Source organism: Octodon degus, unplaced genomic scaffold (genome assembly GCF_000260255.1).
Source record: "Octodon degus isolate 3935 unplaced genomic scaffold, OctDeg1.0 scaffold00194, whole genome shotgun sequence".
In the NCBI taxonomy this organism is placed as follows: domain Eukaryota; kingdom Metazoa; phylum Chordata; class Mammalia; order Rodentia; family Octodontidae; genus Octodon; species Octodon degus.
The window spans coordinates 181,511-199,130 of NW_004524770.1; positions in this window are offsets into that span (position 1 = coordinate 181,511).

The following is a 17,620-nucleotide window of genomic DNA, read 5'->3' on the forward strand; positions in this document are numbered from 1 at the left end:
GAGCCGCAACGGGCAAGCAAGGCACATACATGGATACAAGAAGCCAGTTGGGCCCAGGATGCTACATCTGTCCATGGTCCCCTGGGGGATGGTGAAGCTCCTAAGAGGGAGATTCAGCCAGAAGGGATTGCAGGTGAGGGCATAGCATGAAGAATGTCTGTGTAGCTGGAAGGGGGAACACATTCAGAGAACAACGGGCCTAGGGTCAGACAGGGCCTCTGAGTGAGGAGCTCGGGTTCAAACTGAGGGTCCACCACTCAGGTATAAGGAAACCAGAAAGCCGAGGCAGTGTCAACTAGTCCCTGTGGCCTGGCCACAGGGACAGAGGAGGGAGAGAAAAGAATCAGGTATTCTCAGAGAACTTAGCGGGGAGCAGGGAACTGTCCTGTTCTGCCTGGAGGGAAGAGTCAGGACATACAGAGCAACTGCCTAGGAGCAGAGGTGAGATGGGGAATGGACAAAGATAAAGACCAGAAGCCAAATGTGGTGACACATGCCTATAATCCCAGCACTAGGGAGATGGAGGCAGAAGGGTCACTGCAAGTTAGAGGCCAGCCTGGACTACAAAGTGAGCTGAAGGCCAGCCTGCACTACATAGGAAGGCCCTGTCTCAAAGAGACAAAAGAAAACAGATAAAGACCAGATACACAGGGCAACAGCCACAAAGGGGGGCTGGAAGATTGAACACATAAATGGACCCAGACAAGAGCAGGTATTATGGAGATACAAAGGAAGGACCATTTCGTATTTCTATATACAGAATATTTAGGAAAGATATACAGCTACTTTTGCTTAATTCAATGAGAAGAAAGATTTGTATTAATACTGTTTGGACAGGATTTCTGTCTGCATCTTGTGCTATGGATAACCACTAAGAAGATAATAATGTACAATGTATTAATTATTGAAATTGTCCTATTAATCAGCTTTGAAACTGTCTCATTGATATTTGTTTCTCAATAAAATAAAAAAATAAGAAATTTAAAAAAGCAGGTATTGCAACAGAAAACCTGGAGACAGAGAAGAGACAAAGGCAAAGTCCAGCTGAGCTCAGTAGAGAGACAGATAGAAGTAAGAGACAGAGAAAAGGAGAAGGCTGTGACAGACAGACACATGGATATTCACAGAGAGACACAAAAAACACAGTACCACAGACACATGCAGTACACACAGACAGAAAGACACACACACGTTGACAGGCACACATAGACACATAAACACACATACACAGACCTCCAGGGCTGCTAGGAATCCCCTTCAGGTCAGTAAGAAAACGAGCAGCCACCAGGAGGTCCCCAGCTATCTCTATCATCACCTTCCACCCTCAGGGATCACACTACATTTGTGTGTGCATGTACACACACGTGTGAGGAGAGCTTCCCCACTCCAGGCTCTGTTTAAGTGGCTTTGGAATTGTGCTCCCAGAACAGATGGCCTCTGAGATAAAGCCGCCAGGCGCCTGGACGGAGAGCAAGCTGCAGACCGTTGCCATGGCAGGCTGGACTGGCAGAGCTCGCTTATTAGCCGGCAGAGTGAGGCTCACAGAAGTCAAGATGGACTCGTGGGGAGGGGCACACCACTGCATAGCCCAGGACAAAAGGCCCTCACTTGCATGACCCTGGAGTATCAAGAATAGAGCTGGGCAGTGGACAGCCCAAGCTGTGGTACAGGGATAATAATGCTGACCTGACCATAGCAGGAGAAATGCCCCTCCCAAATCTCCCACCATAGTACCAGGATCCTGGGACATACTGATCAGGGGTGCTAGCTATGTCCAGCAGAGAGCCAACCCAGGAGTCCTCTGGAGCTCCAGGGTACCACATGCATCCCTGAAGGAATGACCTAGAACTCTAGGCCCTGTGTTCAGGATCCTCCTTTCCATCTGGGCTGGGAGTCTAGAGAGGGAAGGGGCAGCTGGACTCCTAAATGAGATGAAAGGTTGTGCCAGCTGTGTCATCCTCCACAAGCCTTGAGACCTATAAAACCACATCTGGAGCCAGATTGGACATTCCAACACAACACCCACAGTCAGCCATCAAGGAGAAAAGACAAGAATACTCCCATCTCTACCTGGTACCTTTCTCCAGGGAGCTCCAAGGTGACCCAGAAATTCAACATGCTATGTGGCTCAGAAGGGCAAAGGGCCCACATCCCCCGGGACAGAGCTAGAACTAAAGACCAGAACTGCCTAGCACCAAAGCTGGACCTGTGTCTTCCACACAAAGAAGGACCTTGGGCACTTCCCTCAACTGGGGACTCACAGTGAAGGTCCAGGCCAGGAAGGGTCTTGCGCTAGACTCCAGGGAGGGCAGCGCCAGAGGTTCATCCCTGAACTGAGGAGGCGCCTGATGGGACACAGTTCAGGAGGAGCTGTTTGCAGAAGGGTTTCCTTGACAGGTACCTGAAGGATGCACCCACCAGGACAACAGGGAACACTGGTCACAGGTCTCCAGAGCCAGGATAGCCCAGACTGTCCAGGAGGCCTGAACTAGGCCAAGCCTAGTGGCTCTACCCAGTACCCCAAGGCCACATCTTCCCCAGGTATCAAGCCAGTACAAGCTCCAAACCAAGTATGGCAGTGCACACCTATAATCTCGGGAGGCAAGATAAGAGTGAGTTCAAGGCCAGCCTGGAATATGTAGCAAGACCCTATTTAAAAAAAAAAAAAAAAACCTACAGCATTCATGTGTTAGAATAGCTTAAAATCTAAAAAACCTCAGAACCCCATAGAGCCTCCCACCTCAACTACATACACATATACACATACTACATACACACATGTATAGGCATATATATGAAACATGCACATATATGGTATACATAGATGTATACACACATGATATGCACTGCAAATGCATACATACATATGTGTGCATGCACATACACAGTTATATATCACATATACGTATATGTATACACACTGCATATACACTGATACATGTTTATATATAAAATAATTTTATATATAATTTATATATTAAAAAATTGACCATGCACAAATACATATACCACATGTGTATATAAACATGCCACATATATTAATATACATGCATGCATATATATCAACGCAGCATATATAAATATATGCATGTACATGTCATATGTGTGCATATGCACATGCAATATGTACATGCCCACATACCAGAGCCTGAACCTACTGGGTGAAGCTGAGATGGGCCACAGCAGCCTTGAATCTACTGAGCACCTACATGCATACAGGTGGGTATATCAGGCTACCTGACACAACTAAGAAAAGTCAGGAGCCATGGTGGGGTGCAGCTCATTGGGGACCTCTAGTGAAGAACCCTGCATGCCTCTCCTTGCTTCCCTGACCCTGCTTCACTCTTCCCAAGTCCATGCATGATGTCATCCCAGCCCCCCACACAAGGCTTCTATGAGTCTGGAAGAAGGGAAAATGGCAGAACAAGCTTCCCCTCATACCCATACACTGGCACAGGAGCAAGACAAAAACCCCAAGGAGGCAGCAGGGAATGAAGACTATGTCCACAGCAGCCATTGTCCCACCACCTGCACCTCCTGTCTCCTGCACTGGCCACCTTAAACTCTCTCTCTCTCTCTCTCTCTCTCTCTCTCTCTCTCTCTCTCTCCCAGACACCTGCATACAAATTCCACAGGGGTGAGGGCAGACCAAACTCAAGCAGGGGGCTAAAGAGAAGAGCAGGGAGGAGATGACTTTAGGGTGACCACACGTCCCACTCCAGAGGAAAAGGCAGGACACTGAGAGCAGCTCTGTGGAAACAAGGCAAACATGCATCCAGAGCCTAGGAGTCCATTGCTCTCTTCTGAATCAGAGGCTGTCAATCTGAGGCATAGGATGCTCCAAGCGCAACCCCACAGTGAGCCTCAGCTCATCACTGTGTGATTCTTGTGTGCTGACTCTATGTTCATACAGCAGTAAAGTCTTTTTGGAACCAAGGTGTTAGACCTGTCAGTTTGCATGGCACAGTAATGATAAGCAATCATGTCGGGCTGGCGAGATGCCTCAGTGGTCTAAAGCACCTACTTGGAACAAGCTTGGCAAAGCACAGGGACCACGGTTCAATCCCCCAGCACCACATGCCAGCCAGCCCCGCCCCCTGGTGGGCTGAGCTGGCCACACACACACACACACACACACACACACACTAAATAAATAAATAAATAAATAAATAAATAAATGTTAATATATTTAAAAAAAAATCATGTCAGAGAAAGTGACCATTAATTGAGCTTCTGGCAGACAGCTGCTGTCAAGTGTCTCAGCAGATCATCACTGGGCTTCGAGGTAGTGACTGTACCTGATTTATGGGCTCAAAGGGCAAATGGGCTTTTCTGAGGTCCTTCTCTTGAGCTATGCAGGAATCAGGCCATAGTGAAGTCTCATCCTTGGTACACCAAGTCCCAGGCCCTATTCCCCACTCACTGAGATGGATTTAGGGGCTCAAAGCCACTAAACATCTTGCAACATCACATAAGGCACAGGAATGCCCAGAGCCTCCTATAGAGCCCATGTTCAGACCCACAGGTCCACACAACACCCAGGTTCGAGAACGGCTGAAACCTGTACCATACCCTCACTGTGGCCACTCCTCCCTTGGGCCAAGAGTGTCCATTTCTACTCTTATGGCCCCACATTGCAAGATAAAAGTGAAAAATCACCAGAGGCAGGAAGATGAATATAGTTATTCATTATTTGCAGAGAGCAAAGTAGTGGCAGCAGCTTGCAGTGGAGTAGAAAGAGCCAAGACAGCCTGGACATCACCAGGGCAGCCTGGCAGGGCTCTGTAGAAAGGGCACCTGTGCACAGCTCACAACAGCAAAAGGCCTAAGGAAGTGGGGTCCCCAGAGATTCTGGTCTAGAGCTTCTACTCAGTCCACCTTGAGGAAGCCTCATAGTTTGAGTAGGGGTGTAGGGCCCCGCAACTTGTCTGACTCTAAAGAGGACCCATAAATATGGGTGATATCCTGCCACTTGCTTCCAAAATCACAAAACACCATAGACAACCCCACAGGCTCCTCACTGAGGATGCAGCCCACCACCTCACACTCCATCCTCTCCCTTTGTTCACTGAATGCAATGCTTATCCATCTCGTGTTTAAAAAATACCAAACAACTGATTTCTCCTGTTGTCACACAGAAGGCAGGGACCGTGGCCTCTGCAGAAAGAGGCTGTGATTTGTGCTTTCAGGTTGAAATCGCCTTGTCTAGCTCCAACTTCGGTACTTCTAGCCCAGAATGAAATAGCTGCACCTTGAGGCTGGGATCTGGGATGAGGACATAAGCACTAGTAAGAACACCAGCTGTGGGCCAGGTGGATGGAGCCCAACCTCCTTTCCTGAGCTCGTCCCTGACCAGGGTCCCAGATGGACACCCCCACCACTCACACCCCCTCTTGACCAAAGGTCTCATAAAAGGACCCTGCTTGCAGAGGCTCTGTGACCAGCACTGCCAACTGACCTGGGGAGATGTCCTCCACACCAGAGCAGAGCTCCCCAACCAGCCCCAGGCCCCAGCACATCTACCACAAGGTCACCATGCAGTACTCCCAACTGTGCACTCGTCCCTGCTTGAGGGCAAGGCTGACACCAGAGCCTTTGTTCCTCCTGAAACCTTGAGCAAAGTTAAAATCCAAAGTCCACTGGATCTGCCAGCCGTGTTTTCACAGTATGAGGAGGACACTACAACCACATCATGAAACTCATCCAGCGGCATGCTGCACCACGCTCCCCAGCCATCTCCTGGCACTGGCAAACAACCTGTACAAGTGCAAAAAGTCACCTGGAGACTGCAAGGGCAGGGAGGGGCTTAATAAATTACCATGTAACTCTAAAAAAAAAAAAATCCAAAGTCCATTTGCCATAAAATTGAGGGCCAGAAAAGAGTCAGGAATTAAACCCAGGCCTTCTGCTGCCAGAGAACACACATTTGTCTACCTAGCTCCTCAGCCTCAACGCAAGAACCAGCAGATGCCTAGCATGCCCATGTCTGCCTGCACACACTGTCCCTGGTCCTGATGGTGAGTGGGGCTGAGGAAGCTCAGGAGCTCCGGGTCCTGCCCCTCACACAACAGGGCCCTTGGATTAGCCCTAGTAACAGCCATCCCTAAGAATGTGCCCAAACCTGGGCGGAGGTTTACCCTCCACGCCCGCCGGCCTGTGCCTTCTTCTCAGCCCACAGCCCATCATGCTCCCTACACATTTCCTCAAACTATGAGGCTTGCTCAAGGTGGGCTGAGTAGAGCCTCAGAACAGAGCCTCTGGACACTGCACTGCCTTAGGTCTTTACTGTTGTGGACTCTGAATAGGTACCCTTCCTACAAAGCCCTGCCAGGCTGCCCTGGTGATGCCCAGGATGTCTTGGTTCTTTCCACTTCACTGAATCTCTCGACAGCAAGCTGCTGCCACTACTTTGCCCTCTGCAAATAATGAATGACTATATTCATCCTCCTGCCTCTGTTTGATGATTTTTTTTTTCAGTACCAGAGATCAAACTCAGGACCTTGGGCTTGCCAGGCAGCGATGACAGCTCATACCACTGACCTATCTCCCCAGCCCAGTTTGGTGATTCTTCAAATCTATCCTGCAATGTGGGGCTGCTAGTTTGGAACTGGCTTTGTCAGGAAGGGAATACTCTGATGGAAAAGATCCTGTACATTCCCTTTATCTGATCCTGGTTGTGCAGAGCTGGACATGAACAAGAGGTGTCCTGGAGGAAGGAGGAGGGGTCCCAGCAAACCTGACCCAGGCTTCCCAACCCAGGAAGAGGAAACTGACACCTAGATTGGGGAGCGAGTGTTGTAGAGCTGGCTGTCTCCAATGTGAAGATTTCCTGAGATCTTAAATGAGGTCCTTCCAGCTGGGACATCTTCAAGCTGTATGTTTTGAACTAGAGTGCATGGCCCCAAGAGCCTGGAGGCCCCTGTCTGTCCTGCTTAGTGCCCACTCCTTGGGAGAACCCCTTGGTGTTACTTGGTGAGGCACAGCATGTGGACACTTTCACGCACTTGAGTTCAGTGGCCAGTGACGGTTCCTTATGTACACCACTGGGGTGGGGGGTGGAGAGCGTGCTCTCCTACACCGAGATTTGCCATTGCTCTGTCCTGCACCCCCTGTTAAAGGTCCCTCGCTTCAGAGGAGAAGGCCCCAGAACTTCCCCTCTGCTCCCAAGCCCTATCACAGTCATAGCCACTCCCTCTCTCAATCCTCTCCTGCTATCTCTTGCACTTATCCTGCTCTGCTGCTCTTTGGGAAGCTCCCTGCAGCCTTTTGGTGGCCCTTGTCACAGCTGCAATAGCACAAGTCACTGAGTCACCATCTGCCCAATACAAGCCAAGGCAAGTGGCCAGGTGGGTCTGTCCCTACAGTGCCTCACTCGGAGCCTGCAAGAGAATCACAGCTGAATCCAAAAGGAAGGACACAGGAAGGGTGACTGTTATCCCCCACATCTCAGGCTGGACTGGCGGGGGTGTCACTGAGGAGGCTCAGAAAACAGGCCTTCTTTGAGAGGCTGGGGGAGTAGGGAGGGGTCAGCCGGAAGATAGAGTCCTGTACAAAGAGCTGCCTGCACCTGCCCAGAGCCTCAAGCAAGCAAGCCTGGGAGCCCGCCCCAGGCAGCAGTCTGGGGTACTCAAGAGGGGCCAGGGGTCTGCCCGTGGGCAGAGGGGCAGTGCTGCCTGAGAGCTTGGCGTGTGAAAGGCCTAGGCCTAGACATGCTAGAGGCACAGAAAGCCAGCCTCACTGGCACCATCTCCCTCTGTGCCGAAATCTGCTAAGGAGAAGCGCCCTGCCCCGCTGAGGGTGCCAGGTCCTTATCAGAGCTGTGGGTAGCTACAATACACAGAAGCCAATTGATACCACTGCTCAAGGGCTCTAAATTTACACCTGGCACATCACTAAGGGCTGAGCTTCTAGCTAATACCCAGCCCTGTCTCCTCAGAACAGGCCCCAGCCCAGGGCCCAGACCCTCCAGCATTAGGACCCCTAAGAAAAGACCAGCCTGGGCCTTTCTCTAGGCGAAAGAATGCAGTGGGCAGAGAAGGATGGGCAAGGCCTGGGAGGTCCCCACAGCAGCTGCCTGACTGCGGGAGCTGGGGGTGGGGGTAGGGAGAGCACTAAGCATCTGCCTGCAGTAGCCTTCCCACTACTTCTCCTTAATTGCTTTAAAGTTGTACTAATTGAGCTGATTGAAAATGGGAGAGGACCCTAGAAGCCAGCTGCCCATCTTCCAACTCAAGCAGACAAGGCAGAGTGGAACCCCCCCCCAGCTGCCCAGGGCCTCAGCCAAGGCAGCCATGTGTGCCCTGATGGACCCAGCTGAGCTCCCTGCCAGATTTGAGGCTGGAGGAAGAGGCTAAGTTCAAACCAACTATCCAATCACAGGATGAGACATGGTAGGACTCATGTGTGAAGAAACAGAGCCTTTAGCTCACTCATACACATAGAATTCCCACTGTGTCCCAGGCCCCCCACCAGACTCCCAGGCTGCCAGCTGCAGAGCCTGCTACCCCCACTACATCCCACAAATGTCAGCCTTGCTGTGCTAGAATCCCATTCAACAGGGATGCTGGGGGTAGTTCTCGTGTGCGTGCTGCCTCTCAATGCAGTTATGAAACATATGTTCTCTGCCAGCCAGAAGACCTCCAAAGCAGGCTGAGGCCAGGTCCTCCCCTGGACCATGAGAGGAGAAGCACAAAATGTAGCGATCTTCAACTCCAGACAAAAGCAGGTCCTAGGGTCTTGACTGCCCAACACAGCAGTGCACAAGCTCCAAGCCATCTGCGTGTGCATAGCCTGCATTGCACTTCTGAAGCCTTCTCCAACACATGCCAACTGTTCAGAACAGCTGGCTTAGTCCAGTGAGGGAACATCCTGCTCCCACAGCTGGGAGAAGCCAGATGGGCCTGGGCAGCACACTCCAGTCACTGCCACCAGGGTCCTGTTGGACACTGGCTCTGAACAGCGCTGACTCTGCACCTTTTGCTGACCGTCTCTCTGGGCTCTCATGGGGCCTCAAGGGTCAAAGGTGATCAGCTTGAAGCTGGTGCAGATCCAAAGCATTGGGGGCTTTTCTCATTGGCTCCAGAATCCAGTGTCTCCCACCTACAAGCCTCCAGTCCCAGGGTTGGGTCCAGTCTTTTCTTGGAGTACACCTCCGTGGGAAGGCACCCCAATGTCATTTTGCCTCAGCCAGTGTCCATCAAGACACTTGTAATCCATCACAACAGCTGTAACAATTCTTGGCCTCAAGAATGAAAGAATTGGTGGGGCCAGCAGAGCCAAACACGGAGGGGAAGTCCCTGAGGGACATTTGAGGGGCTCTGTCTTCAGGAAATGCTCAACCAAATTCTCTATGCTAAGACACTAGAGAGGTTCCAGAATAATTAGAGAGCTCAGAAGCCAAGGCCTGGGGCTCCAACTAGCCTTAAGTGACCTAAGAGGCAGGGAAGGGCCTCCAAAGAGTTCTCTCTCTCTCCAACCTTCTCACCTATATGTACAGAAATCAAGGCTGATCCAGGCAAAAGCCTGTCTGAGGTTAGACTCCCAGATATCGGCTTTGGTGCTGTGCCTCTCATGCCTCAGTGGACACCCTGGTACACAAATGTATCACAGAATAGCTACCTGCATTTAGAGTTTCACAAGCACAGCACGAATGTGCAATGCCATATGCATGTGATTCACAAACACAAGTACAAGTACATGCAGCTATGTATAACCCAATATCCTTACACCAGGAGTTCAGGTCTGTGAACAAGGCTATTTCCTGGTCTCAGAAGAGGTGAGGGAGTGCAGAAGAGACTGAGTACACAGGTAGCTTTTTTTTCCTTATGTATTTGGTACAGGGTCTCTCTACACAGCTCAGACTTGTAGTGATCCTCCTGTTTTCAACCTCCGTAGGTTACGGAGATTACAGGTGTGCACCAGCCCAGCCTCAGTGGCCAGCTCAGCGTGCCTGGGGTGGGACCAGCGTGGCCTGTGGTGCTGGAGACTGAACCCTGGTCTCTGCACTTGCCTAAGCAGGCACTTACTCCACTGAGCTAACTCGCACACCCCAGGCAACTCTTTCAAATGAAAGGCAAAGCCTCATACTGATACCAAATGTGATGGCTTCTCCTCAGCCTATCTTCCCAGAGCTAGCAGGGGTCCCCTTAAGAGAAGCCCACACACAATCACATTCCCCACTTACACATATGTATGACACAACTTCTACATGCACACACATGCTACTGACACACCACTTTCACACCTGCACACATGAACACCCACATGTACACATATCTGTGTACCACTCCCATACATATATATGCATATATGTCCACAAACCCCACACAGAGACCTTGTGTCTACACAGCAATCATATGCTCATGTGTGAAAGTACACACATGAGCATATGCATAAATATGTGTGCAGAAATACCACACATGAATGCACATGCATACACCATTCATGTACACATACATATCCACACAAACACATACATACACATGGATATGCCATTGAGAAGTACGCACATGCACAGCAATCACACATTTACATGTATGAATTCAGCATGTACATACATGTATTCCTGTGCCTTAGTGGGCACACATATTATGTGTACTCACATGTGTGCACTAACACATGTACCCACTAATGATTATGTAACAAAGGTGGACGTTGCTCAGTAGGACAGAAGACCTGAATCTGAAGTCTCAATCCCAACCCGCCTGAAGCCCTACTGTCTGATGGGCATCAGGGACCCAGTAAAATGAGACCAAAATGTGACTCCTTCCACCACTGCGGCTACCTTGCCACAAGACCACCACCCTGCCACAGCCACATGGGAGGAACGTGGCCATGAATGGTGAACAAACAAATGAGTGCAGGGGCTGGTGAGATGGCTCAGTGGTCTAAAGCACCTACTTAGAACAAGCTTAGCAAAGCACAGGGACCGCGGTTCAATCCCCCAGCACCACATGCCAGCCAGCCCCACCCCCTAGTGGGCTGAGCTGGCCACACACACACACACGCACACACACACACACACACACACACAAATAAATAAATAATTTTTTTTAAATGTTAAAAAAAAAAATGAGTGCAAGCCCTATCTCAATACTCTGTGAGGCACTGTGAGCTCACAAGGAGCCGGGTGGACATTGACAAACAAACAGCAGGTGCTAATGACAAGAAAGATGTTCTCATTTGGATAGGGAATAGCCTTGGGGACACAAGCTCATTTGTGTGATTCCTGATCTTGGGAAGACACAGGTAAGAAACACCCAGACAAGCTAAGCAGGCTGGGATAAAGGTGAGGAGACGGAAACACAGCCAAGGTGATGAGCCTTGGAGCCAAAGGAGAAAACGTGGTCTGCAGAGCCCAGCACAGTGGCTCAGGCTGCCTGGCCTGAAGGACAGCTGCAGGGGAGTCATTCATCAAAGCATCAGGTTGTGCAGTGGGGAGGCAGGCAGTGGAGAGAGGTAGCTGCATAAGGAGCTGATTGGCAAACAAGTAAACAGCAATCGCTTGATGAAACTGTTTGCGGTGCGATTAGCGGCTGTGCCCTAAATAAGCTTTAACTCTGCTTACCGTGCCTGGTTGGGCCCAGCTCTGTATGACTGAGTGGGCCTCTTCCACTGCACACTTCAGAAGCATCTTCGCTGATGCAGGATTCAGCAGCCTCTCTGGTCCATTTACAGTAAGTCCTCCAATTTAAAAATGAATGCCCTTCTGGGAGAACTTTTATAAGTTGAATTCATTTGTAAGTCCAACAACATCAGTCTTATATACCGTTGACACAAATATACAATGTATAGCATAACACAACCAAACCCGCACATCACCCGCACTTTTCCTCTTGCTTCTAGGCATCCTGGGCTCTGCTTCTGTACTACTGCACACCATCAAACTGTATAGTAAGCACACAGCAGCACAGCTCTGACGATGTCCAGCAGACACATAAGCTGCTTCCACGGACTTGTTCACATCTATGTAATGCAAAGTCCACTCAGGTCTGTGAAAGTTCACAATTCAAATGATTCTAAATTCGTACCCGATTCCTGAAACCTGGAGAGAGCAAAAATGAACCCTCCCACTCCATGTGTTACCTGTGCCGCCCACACACTGTACCTTGCATGCCTCAACCTGGACTCCAGCTCGGAGCCATGCTGTTGACCAGAACCACTCAGCCCTGGCCCCGTCTGGACCAAAGAATAGGAGTCCTGCCTCATCTGGTCAATGGGCATGGAGGAAGTGGAGCCTGGAGCCACTCCTGATTCCGCCCCTTCTCAGAAGCTTTTCTTCCTCAAAATGCTGCTGGACCCCTCCAAGTCTTCCTCTGCCCAGTTCCCCTCCCAGATTACTACTTGATCTCAGGTAAGCTTCTTTCTACACACTGCCTTCTCATCACATCCCCAGAAACTTTTGTTGATTTTTTTGTACCAAGAATCAAACTCAGGACCTCATGCATGCCAGGTAGGCACTTTGTTGCTGAGCTGTTAATTAACTTTTAAGCATGAAAACATTGAGACACATAGAGGGGGTATCCCTGAAATTGGTTTGTATCATCTCTACATGTTTTCAGAGTTTCAACACCTACTCACATGTCAAATGATAATGCTGAGCTTGTTTTCAGCTTAAACTACTACAATCATACAGAGCAACCTCTGCAAGCTGTGTCTGTTGGGCCACATTAAAAAAAAAAAAAAAAAAGTTGTGTCTAGGAACACCATTAGTGAAGGTCAAGTTGAATTGACTGATCTTAACCCTGTGTGTGAACCCAAGAACAGAGCACACCACTATGTTTTCCTTTGGGGGGATATCGAAGTCCATCTTTTGATAAACCAGAAGTCAGGAGCTTATTTTCTTTCCCATATTGCAAGATAGCACGAGGAAAAAACTGAGAAGCCAGACACTAAGAGAAGAAACCCAAAGCCAAGAAGGCTACTGTCAATGGCACTGGTAAAAAGGGTAAGGTAAAGGCAAAAAAGTCCAAGAAGGGGCAACCCAACTGCAGCCTAAATCCTGTCCTGGTTAGAGGAACTGATAGATACAATCTGCTATGTATTCCAGAAAGGCTTTGTACAAGAAAAAGTACATAGCTACTAAATCGAAGATTAAGAAGAAAAAGAAGGAGAAAGTTTTTGCTACTATCACAAAACTGGTCAGTAGTGACAAGAATGGTGGCATCCAGGTGGTTAAGCTTCAAAAAATGTCTAGATGCTTCCCTACTGAAGATGTGCCCTGCAAGCTGTTGAGCCACGGCAAGAAACCCTTCAATGGGGGCCGGGGAGATGGCTCAGTAGAATAAGCACTTCCCTGGCAAGTGCAAGGGCCTGAGTTCAATCCCCGGTTCTGCCAAAAAAGAAAGAAAGAAAGCCTTCAGTCAGCATGTGAGGAAACTTCGAGCTAGCATCACTCCTGGCACCATCTTGATCATCCTCAATCAGCATCATAGAGGTGAGAGAGTGGTCTTCCTGAAGCAGTTGGTCAGTGGCTTGCTACTTGTGACTGGGCCTCTTAGTCTTAATTGTGTGAGGAACACACCAGAAATTTGTTGTTGCCACCGCTATGAAAATTGATATCAGCAAAGTAAAAATCCCCAAGCACCTCACTGATGCTTACTTTAAGAAAAAGCTGCAGAAATCCAGATGCCAGAAGGTAAGATCTTCAACACTGAGAGAGAGATACCACATTTCAGAGCAGCGCAAGGTGGATCAGAAATCTACAGACTCACTGATTTTAGCAAAAATAAAAGCTGTTCCTCAGTTCCAGGTTTTTTGCTCTGACAAATGGAATTTATCCTCATAATTTAGTGTTCTAAATTTCTTATTAGAACCTAATTAAATAACTGATACATTAAAAAAAGAGGCAAATAACTTCCTGTGGCCATTCAAGTTATCATCTCCACAAGGTGGAATGATAAAAAAGACCACCCATTTTGTGGAAGGTAGAGATGCTGGAAATAGGGAAGAGCAGATCAACAGGCTTATTAGCAGGATGAATTAAGGTATCTACCATGGTATTTTTTATTTTGGGGTTTTTGTTTGTTTGTTTTTTGGGTTGTGTGTGTGTGTGTGTGTGTGTGTGTGTAACCGGGGATTGAACTCAGGTCCTTGCACTTGCCAGGCAAGTGTTTATTCTACTGAGCCATCTCCCCGGCCCCTACCATGGTGTTTGTTTGTTGTTTTTTTGTTTTGTTTTGTTTTGTTTTTAATATATTTACTTAGGTATTTTGATGAAGCTGTCATTTCTTTTATTTTTTTTTAAATTTTATTTGTGTGTGTGTGTGTGTGTGTGTGTGGCCAGCTCAGCCCACCGGGGGCGGGGCTGGCTGGCATGTGGTGCTGGGGGATTGAACCATGGTCCCTGCGCTCTGCCAAGCTTGCTCTAAGTAGGTGCTTTAGACCACTGAGCCATCTCACCAGCCCCTACCATAGTGTTTTTAATGATTTGGTCAGTTAATAAAATATCTACTTCCAAATTGGGAAAAAGAAAAGAAAATATTACACACCAAATAACAATGAACCCCTCACAGGTCAGGTAGCTGTCCAGTCCTGCTCCTTTCATGGCCCTGGTTGCCCACATTGGAGCTTGAAGTAACTAGCACCTCCATCTGTCTCAAGCAGAACTTACCTTCACCTGACCTTGGTTTCTTCCCAACATTCACCTCCCAAATATCAGCCTTTGAGTGGTAAAAACCCTGGACACTCAGTTCTTGCAGCACGAAGGTGAGCTATCCCTTAAATTTCTTCCCAAGCCTCTGCATTACAAAACAACATTTTAATTTAAATTCTGACTCTACATTCATGCACAGAGAAGCTCTGACCAGGGGTTTCATCACAGGCTATAATAGATTTTATAGGACCTGTCACAGCAGGAGAGATGAGGGAGCAAATGCATTTTCTCTGCTTCCAAGATTTCAGCAACAGCTCAGAAAGCAAACATGCGATGAAAGCAAGCATCCCAGCACCACGCAGCCTGTGGGACCCGGAAAGAGACGGCCTCAGCCAGGAAGGGGACGCTGCAGGGCTCCCTCCCTTCGCTTCAGAACCAAAGGAAGCGCAGGACCAGTAGCCAGGCAGAACAGGCCCTGGTGTGGGTGGTGGGGGGCCTGTGGCCCAGGGCACAGGGTCTGGGGAGCTCACCTTCCTGCAGGCTGCTAGGGCCTCAGCCCCTGGGCTCGGGGCAGGGAAGCAGTCTCACTCTGCCTCGTATTCTCAGCTGCAGGCCTGCTGACACACAGCAGCAAGCTCAGTGGGCCTTCCAGATGAGGGTCCTGGACACCAGGACGGTAGATGCAGGTAGGACAGGTGGCAGGTCACCTGCAGGCCTGGCCACAGGAAGCTTGCTGCCACCTTCACTCTACTTCTGGGTCCATGCCCTCAAAACTTTCCACATTCTTTTTTTTTTCCTGTTTCATATAGCAAGTTGTATGTCTATTGGGATTGTTATCAGCTTGTCCTGGCCTCATAACTCAATCTTGAAAGTATAGTTTGGAAATTGTTATATTCAGTAAAAATAACCTCTGAAAAGTAAAGTAATCGCTAACTGGTTGATACTTGAAGACTTCACATTCTGGTAATAATAAGATGATTTATGTATTCCTAAAAATAATTTCCAAATTCAATTCACCCACAACATACTGGATTCCATCCTTAGATTCTCCCTGCACAGGACAAAGACTTCAGGGTTTGGTAGGGGTCTCTTGTGGACCCTGGCCCCTAGCCAGTCCCCACCTGGGCCTTTATACCCAGCACCCTCTTTCTACCCTTCAAAATAGGTGTTCCCCTCACCTATATGCCTCAAAAGAACATGCAACAATTCTCCCAGGCTCCCCAGCCCAGCCACAGTGCTGAGGGGCTGCCTTCTGCTCACCATGTCCCCCTGCCACACTCTACCTGGTGGCTGCAGGACACAACCACACCCTTCACTGGGTGTGCATTCCCTCCCCACTTCCCTGTCCACTGAACACTGACACTAACAGTCAAGTCAAGAGCTCAGGGGAGCATCCGAGTGGGACACCAAAAACATTTTAAGAATTTGGTATTTTCTGAGGTGTCCAGACAGTCAATCTAGGAAAATCAGTGATGTTTTGCACTGTTGTATGCTGCCTCTCTGGTTTAATACTGTTTGAGAGGTTTTAAAATTTTTATTAGTACATATTTACATTGCATAATGATTATATTCACCATGGCCCATGTATATAATACAACCTAATCCTTCTTACACCTCATTATGTTAAATTTTGGGGGTTGTTGTGTTTTTCAAATAGTCTTTCCATATGCTGTAGGCTGGCCTTCAACTCAATACATAGCAAAGGCCAGCCTCCAAGTTGAGGCCAGCCTCCTGCTTCAGCTTCCTGAGTGTTAGGATTGCAGCCTTTGTACTTACTTTAATGTCAAAGAGCATCATAACTTCTTGGCGAGGGCTGAGCACAATGTGTAGAATGAACGTTCTACAGAATGAATAGATAGATGATAAATTGGTTGTGTCTCTACCTCAGCACCCACCTCTTAGCTGTCCTTGCAAACTCAGTATCTCACCCACCATAAATGAGCCAGCCCAGTATCACTCAGTGAGACTTTCCAGGGCTGCAGCAAGTTTTGACCCTGGATCTGGGCACTCATGGGTTCTCAGTTGAATGTCAATTGTCAACTTAACTTCCCTGAGCTCACCTCCTAGTCTAGAGGCTACAGCTGCTGTGAGCTCACAAAGATAATAAACATGAGAGGCCAGCAAATAGTGAGTGCTCATTGAAAACAGCCTCTGGGTCTGGGCCCCCATGGCTGCACTCCAGAACCTGGCTAGAGCTGGGCTCACTAGTGCTTGCTGAGTGAGAGAGCTGATGGAGCACGTCCCTGGGGCATTATGCACTCCAGTAGCCTTGCTCATCCTCTGCACCCACATCACTAGCCCCAAGAGCAAGCTCCACTGATTTATCCATTGTTGGCTCTTCCTTTGGACCTTCCCCAAACCAGGCTTGAGCCTTCAAGCTCCTAACCACATCCTGCACCTCAGGGGACTGATCCAAGTCCCTCAGGTGCCCCCTCAGAAGCACCCATTCCCCAGGCTATCACATTGCTTCAGCAACTGGCTCATCACCTGCCAATGGCACCAGGCCCTGTGCATCCTGCCCACTCCCCAGAAGCAGAGGATGGATACCCATTTCTCTTTACCCTCTCTGCAGGTCCCTGCCACAGGCTACAGCTCCCCGTTGCACAGCCTTGCAACCGCTCTAGGCCTGAGAGTGACCTGCAGGCATCCTCCTCGGTAGCTAATAGTGGGCATGTCTGTCCCTAGTTTGACCACACCTTAATTCTGTTATTCAGCCCTCCTCAAATTTCCCAGTTTGACAGTGACATCTAGACCTTAATTGATCCAGACCCCCATCTCAAATCTTCCACCAAAATAAACCCCAGATGGGTCAAAGATTTTAAAGTTTTACAAATAAACACAGAAGTACTAGAAGAAGGCATGGGAAAGGTGGGAGTATTATGAGTCCACAAAGCACAAACCATCAAAGAGTAATTACTTCACATAATTAAGAAAAAAAAATTTTTTTAGAAGCTGCCTCCCATGAGCACAAGAAGCTTTATTTATTTATTTATTTATTCTGTGTGTGTGTGTGTGTGTGTGTGTGTG